This window comes from Lactuca saligna, chromosome 8 (genome assembly GCF_052625555.1).
Source record: "Lactuca saligna cultivar CGN05327 chromosome 8, ASM5262555v1, whole genome shotgun sequence".
NCBI lineage: Eukaryota > Viridiplantae > Streptophyta > Magnoliopsida > Asterales > Asteraceae > Lactuca > Lactuca saligna.
In genome coordinates, this window is record NC_136424.1 from 194536708 (window position 1) to 194543967 (window position 7260).

General features: G+C 32.6%; 1 long non-coding RNA gene across 1 annotated transcript; it reads right to left on the minus strand.

The window, feature by feature from the left end:
• Positions 1 to 1595: 1595 nt before the first annotated feature.
• LOC145012002 (uncharacterized) lies at positions 1596 to 3233 on the minus strand. The gene is made up of 3 exons (XR_013664349.1): positions 3130 to 3233; positions 2308 to 2664; positions 1596 to 2218 (listed from the first exon to the last, which is right to left on the minus strand). It is a non-coding gene; the product is annotated as an uncharacterized LOC145012002 (long non-coding RNA).
• Between the last annotated feature and the right edge of the window lie 4027 nt (positions 3234 to 7260).

A 7260-nucleotide genomic window follows, 5' to 3' on the forward strand; every position in this document is an offset into this window, starting at 1 on the left:
TTCATACAAATTATAAATAATTTATAAAAAAATATCATAGATAATATTATATTTATTTTTGCAACATGATTATATCTTGTGCAATAATATCTCGTGTCGTTGCCATATACGAATCATCATCACTCGTGTGATGTGTACTTGGACCTTCTTCGTAAATTTGACTAACAGTACCACATCGTACAGGATTGTAGGATTCTTGTTGTGCCCTATTAAACGCTTCATCAAACCTACTGACATTTCTAATGTAGTTATGGATCGTCATCAATGCTATCACAATTCTCACTTAGTTCTTGTACTTGTAATTAACATGCATGTCTCTTAATAATGCTCGCCTAGCTTTCCACACTCCAAAAGTTCGTTCAATGATATTTCACAATGATGAGTGGAGATAGTTAAATTTCTCTTTCAGTCCACGAGGTTCACGAATAGCAGTTGTGTGTCCACGTCGAAAATCTGGTAAATGATAATGAATATTTGTGCCTTTGTATGCAGCAAAATACCCTCTGGTATTTGGATATCTGACATCAACAACGTAATATTTATCTGTAAATAAAACAAACATTTATTATTCGTTTCAGACAAGTAGTAAAAACATAAAACTTGTGTTCCAAAAAAATATACTAACCACCCGTTGGATATGGAAAATTAAGATCCGGTCTCTGTAAGTCTTCATTGAAAATTCTTGTGTAAGTGCAATCCCCTCCCAACCGGCCGATACAAATGTAAAACACATGTTAAAATCACAAACAACCATTACATTTTGTGTTGCATATCCTTTTCGACCAAAGTACTTCGCCTCCTCTTTTTGTGGAACTGATGCCCTAACGTGGGTCCCATCTATAACACCAATGTAATCATTCAAAAACAAAAATATATCATAAATAAATCATTTGTTAAAATTTGACTACCAAGAAAATGAACCTTGAATAATACATTGAACATTCGATGATACCGAGGGTTATTTAATATATATTCGGGGACATCATCATCATAGTTTGCATCTGACTTGATGATATCGACACTTAGTTTTAGCACGGCTTCCAAAACTATATGGAAATGTCTGTGAGTTGTTTCCTCCAAATGATTAAAAAATTCTTGCATAAATCTATTGCTACACCCATGAGCCAAAGTCATCAGGAATATTTCTACAAACTCCTCAATAGATATATTTCGTGTTTTGTTTTAGTCCGTAACTTGTAGCAAGATCAACGCAAAACTGTCTAAAAACCGGTATGTGCAATCTAAACATGTCATAACACCATCTAGAATGACAATTTAATACTTCACTAATAAACATATGCCTTGTGCGGTCGGAAGTGTGACATGGCATACATACGTTTACGAGCTAGTATTATCCTTTTCAAAGCTAATCCACATAACATTTCAAAATTTCTATCCTCTTCCACCTAACATCCTTCATTATCATTGGATGAATTAGAGTCATCACTATCCATCTTACATAATACAAATAAAAAGATGTCAAACAATAAAACATAATATAAAATATCGATTACATAAAGACAAACAATAACACATAATATAAAATGTCAAATACATAATGTCAAAAGGACAACACATAATGTCAAAACATAAAACATAATGTCAAAGCATAACACATATTATTAAAGGATAAAGCATAATGTCAAAGCATAACACATATTGCTAAATCATTATTTCTTAAGTAACTTAAGGAACTCAATCTTGGCTTTGTCAATCGTTGGAAACATAAAAGTTTCACAATTTTGCTTTTTGGTGAAGACAAACAATGCTTGTGAAAATTCGTTGGATCTTTCACGAAAATCGGGAAACTTGATGACAATGACCATGCAATCTGCTATTGTTGGGGAAAGATTATTTTGTGGATAAGTTTTTGTGTTTTTTGTTGATATGACATCCAATAAAGCATCTACTTTTTCTTCATAAATTGAACATTTACTCTTGGTTGAATGGTTATTAGAAAGAAGCTTAGATCTCTTCCTTTCACTTGAACTACTTTCATGGAAACTAGGAAAAAGAAGCTCATCATCATCATCTAAATTGATTTTATCAATCATCTCATTTGCCCTCCATATTATTCGTTTGGATTGCTTTTGTTTTGAAATTGTGATGGAATCATAGTCTAATCTCCAATGTCAACGGAATCTCGAAGCAAAAGAGCATATTTCTCATCAAATATGCTCAAATTTGTGTTTCTAAATTTGACATGATCTTTATTCTCCTGCAAGACAAAAAGATAATGTAATTCAAATATGCTCATTCTATATGCAATAATAACTTAAAATAATTAAAAAGAATAATAAATCATACCTTTATTTTCTCCTCCTCCACTCAGGCGATGCATCTATTAGGCTTCCTGTCCCACCGAGTCCAGTTTCAAACCTCATTAAGCGGTCATAAAGCTTCAATTCTTTTTTCATGTTCTCTCATTTGTTTGTTAGTTGTTTTTTTCAAGGTTGTAACCTATTTTGTCCTTCATGTGTTTTTGTATATTCTCCCACCCAACTTTATCAAAGTGAGTACCGAGTTTATGGCCTTTTCTTAGTTTAATCAAGCACGAATCAACAAACATCATGAAGCTACGATTATACGAATTTTGTCTTTTTCACTTCTAAAAATGTTTCACAATCAACAACAGTAGTGTGATTTTCATCCGTTATCTGTGAACTACATAATATCAACATTTAAACAACAAACCAAATTTATTAACCTTCCTAAATTATTTCATCAATTTAACAAATTTCTAATTAATCTTTCATAAAATTCATGAACTATAATTAATCAAAACAGAAAAAAGAGAACAACAATGGAAGAAAACAACACAAATTAGAAGAAACAAATTGGAATAATCTCACAGTTTAATTATTTCATCAATTTCACTAATTTTTAATCAATAATTCATCAATTTCACAAATTGATACATGTTAACACAATATCTCATCAATTTTCATCAACATAGTACAATCCATACACTCTCAAAGGTATGACAATCAATATTTCAGAACATCACAAATATGATAATCGAAGGAACAAATCACATACAGTGCAAGGAAAATCGAAAATCGACATTTTCTTTTCCAATGAAAATCGAAAATCAACACAAACGAAAACCAAATCGGAGGTTAAACTTACCTCATCGGAGATGGAGGAAGGAGACGCCGACAACGGTGTTGATCGGAGGAAGATCGTCGATTGCCTTGGGATCGATACACAGAGAACTTGAGCGGAGAGAAAGTGAGTGGAGAGAACGAGAACGAGAGTAATGAACGTAAATGTGTGTGAATTGATTATGGTAGTTGAGGGTATAAAAGTAATTTAGGTTTTTAGTGGTTCAAAAGTTTCAAAAAGTTACATTTTCGTGACTTTTTAAAACACCCATTTTCTTTTTATCTAAAAAGTAGCTTTTAATTTTTTTTTTTCCTTCTACCAAACATCTTTTAGTTTTTTTTTTTTTAATTTTTAGGAAAAGATAGAAGTTAAAAATCTTTTTAAAAGATACCAAACACCCTCTGTGTGTTTGCGTTTTTTTTTGTAAGAATGAATTTCATAGATTCACGAACCCTAAAAACGATAAGGCCACTTTCTTTTTCCAATTTTTTTTATAAACAAAATCACCAAAATATAAATATTAAATTTTTTTAAACGAGGCGGGCATCGGTTTTTTAAAAATGAAAATTGGAACTGGAATCGCTTAAAGCATTTCCTAAAAGGAATTGGAACTAGAACCACATAGACCAGTTCTAGTTCTAGAACCGGCAGTTCCGAGGCGGTTCTGGTTCCGAAAACATTGTTGAAAAATGTTTTTGTATGTGACCATCATTGAAATAAGCCGAACTATTCTTATTTTATTTGACAAATATTATCAGTTATTTCAAGTTGCGTAGATTCGTGATCGAATGGAAAATAAAAAAAATACATGAAAGACGGAATACGCAAAGACGGAAAAATAGCTGCTTATTTGGTTGTTTGAAGACAAAAGAAAACAAGGGATAAAAAAAAGTGTCAAGACTTCAAAAACTCAAGGGTCAAATATGAAAATTCAATTCATTGAATTTAATACACATATTTGATTTCTCGGTGAAGTGGAGAATTAAAAGCCAAACCCAAAAAATTGTCAAGACATAAAAACCTCAAGGGTGAAAAATGGAAATTCAATTCACTAATAGAATTTAATAGATATATTTCATTTCTCAGTGAAGTGGAAATGGGAATTAATGCCAAAGCCACGTTACCTCATGCAAAACAAAGAAGAAGCTAGTCAAACATCCAACATTTTCCTCCTCCTCCTACTACCGCTTGACAAACTTGAGAGCTATATACACCCATACATACTCAAGTAAGCTTAAGATATTTTTTCATTCACAACTATGTATGTGTACGTGTGTATTTAAAGAGTGTGTTCATTTTTCTTTGTAATTCCCTAGAACATAAAACTCTCTCAATCACCAAACAACAAACATCAAGAACATCAAGATCAATGACGAACACTATCAACCATCTTCATCAAATGTTCTTCATCAAACTTTAAGATCATCATCTTCACCACCTTATATCAACCTCCTTCCAACCTCAAAATAATCTCCAAACACCCTCCAAATACCCTCCTTAAACCTCCTCCAAAAACCAAATCAAATCACCACAACCATCACCACTTTGCTGTATTTCGACATCAGAATTTTCATGTTAGAAAACAAAACAACCGAGCACAACAAATCCAAAATTCTACTAGGGAGATTTTCACCATCAATTCTTCAGAACCTTAGCTACATATATAAATTTTCCTGGACAATTTTGACCACTAGAAACCCCAGAGAGACACCAGAGAGAATTGGCTATCCAGAGAGATTTCTGTTTTCGAGTATAGAATCTTCATGTCAGAAAATAAAAAACTGGGCACAACACATCCAAAATACTACTAGAGAGATTTTCACCATCAATTCTTCAGAACCTTACCTACATCTAGAAATTTTTGTGGACGATTTTGACCATGGGAAACCCCAAAGAGACGCGAGAGAGAATTGGCTATCCAGAGAGATTTACTCCAAAAATCTACATTCATCACCACCCAAAGCTCTTTCAACATCACCATCTTTGCTACCTTACACCACCAAAACTACAAAATTATTACACTTCCTACCACCCTCCAAATACCCACTCCAACCTCATCAAATCTCCTCAAAACATCCAATACCCGTATATAAATACATGACCCGTGTACTTTGCACTGTTTTGTAAACAACCCGTTTTACATAAAAATGAACTCTGTGTTACTTATCAAATACCAGATTGATCTTTGAACAAATATCGAAGAGTCGTTCCAAGACTCCAAATATCGACTGATCGTTCCAGGAGTCCAAATATCGACCAGTTGTTCCATCAGTCCAGTTCAGTTAATTTATTGACGAATCTACTTGATATATATATATATATATATATATATATATATATATATATATATATATATATTATTATAGCTTTATGTCATTTAAATACATGCATTTATATTATTTATAGCTTTACGTCATTTAAATACAGTCATTTATATTATTATAGCTTTCAGTCATTTATAGCTTTCATATTTATACTTATTCCGCAATTATTATTCTTTATATACATATACATCTTATATCTTAAACTTATATATCTATCACACAGTAAATGGTAACCGAGCCTTTTGTTGTAGTGATCAGATTTTTATATTTCCAACAATCGGTATCTAAGCTGATATAAAAGAACATTTTCCAACAATTGGTATCAGAGCTTGTGTGATTTACCTTGAAATTCTTATCGAAAAACTTTTAGTTATAGCGTTTATAAACTTTCCATAAGCTTTTCTTTAAAAAATTCATTTTAATATCACTTGTTCAAAATCCTTTCAAAGATTTCAAAAAAAAAAGTCTTTGGCTAATTACTCCAACATGAACTCTGTCTCCATTGCAAATAGCTTAGGATCTGGTTCACAGGCACCCATACTTATTCCTGAAGAGTATAATTCGTGGGTTGGCCGTATGAATCTTCATCTTAACGCTATAAATGAAGATATCTGGAAGTGTGTAGAAGGAACATATATTACTACAGAAAATATGGCTACTCTTGCTACAAGTCAAGCCACACAAACCGAAATCACAAGAAAGTTGGAACTCTAAGCGAAAAAGGAACTTGTGTCTGGAATACCTCACAGTATTCTGTCAACAGTTTGTCTTGTAATTTCTTATGTGAAAACTAGTTATACAATTGTGTATATGTAGTTAACAATAGGTATGTCTAGTAGTAAACATAGCATTATTTTCTTGGGTTTTTAATCCATCAATAATAGTGATGGCAAGTCTACGACCATTTTACTAATAAAACTATTTGTAATAGTTTTATGTCAAACTTTGTAGTTTTGTTTAACACCTTTGTACCGGTTTGTAAATTTGTAACACAAATATTTTTATCTTTGGGTCAACTTAAGTAAATCACGATTTTTCTGCAACAAAATGATAACAAACATATGTGAATATTTTTATGTAGTTAACAATGACATTAACCTTTTATACAAGAATATGTTCTATGTTTGTCATCAAATTATAGTGCATGAAATTGTCCAATGGATGAACACCTTTTAACTTATAACAAGTTTATAAAAACGATTTTTGTGTGTGTATGCATGAACTTTCTAACACAAGTGCATAAATCATTCCATAAACAAGTTGGTGCATGTAAATATCCAATGGTGAAACGAAGTTGGACTTGTATCCCCCCCCCTCCACCCCCACCCCCCCCCCCCCCGCCCGAAAAGCACGAAAAACATGGGGGTATGAAGCTCACCTTGATATTTCGTGGGTTGTAGAAAGGAAAAGTGTACAAGATGTCGAGCCTAGCCTTGCCCAACTTGAAGAACACTCGAAAATTGATAGTGTTATAAGGACTCCAACACACGAAAATGGTGTGTAAACAAGATGATCTTAAGTTAAAAATATGTAAAATCATTTGGGTTTTACAAGAAGCTTACCAAAGTTTTCTAGGACCACTTGAAGAAGTATCTTCCCTTGAAGGTGGTTCACAGTTTTGGAGAGGTTAAATGGAAGAAACTTGAGAGAAAATGTGTGAAGGAAGTTTTGGTGTGGGTGTGTGTGTTCGGCCGTAAGTTTAAAAGAAAGGAAACGATGGTGGGTTATTGATACATGGTGGATAATTAGTATATAAATATGATGGTTATTAGTACATATGCATGGATATATGATGGTTAATTGTATGGGAGTTTCTGGGATAAAAATGAGG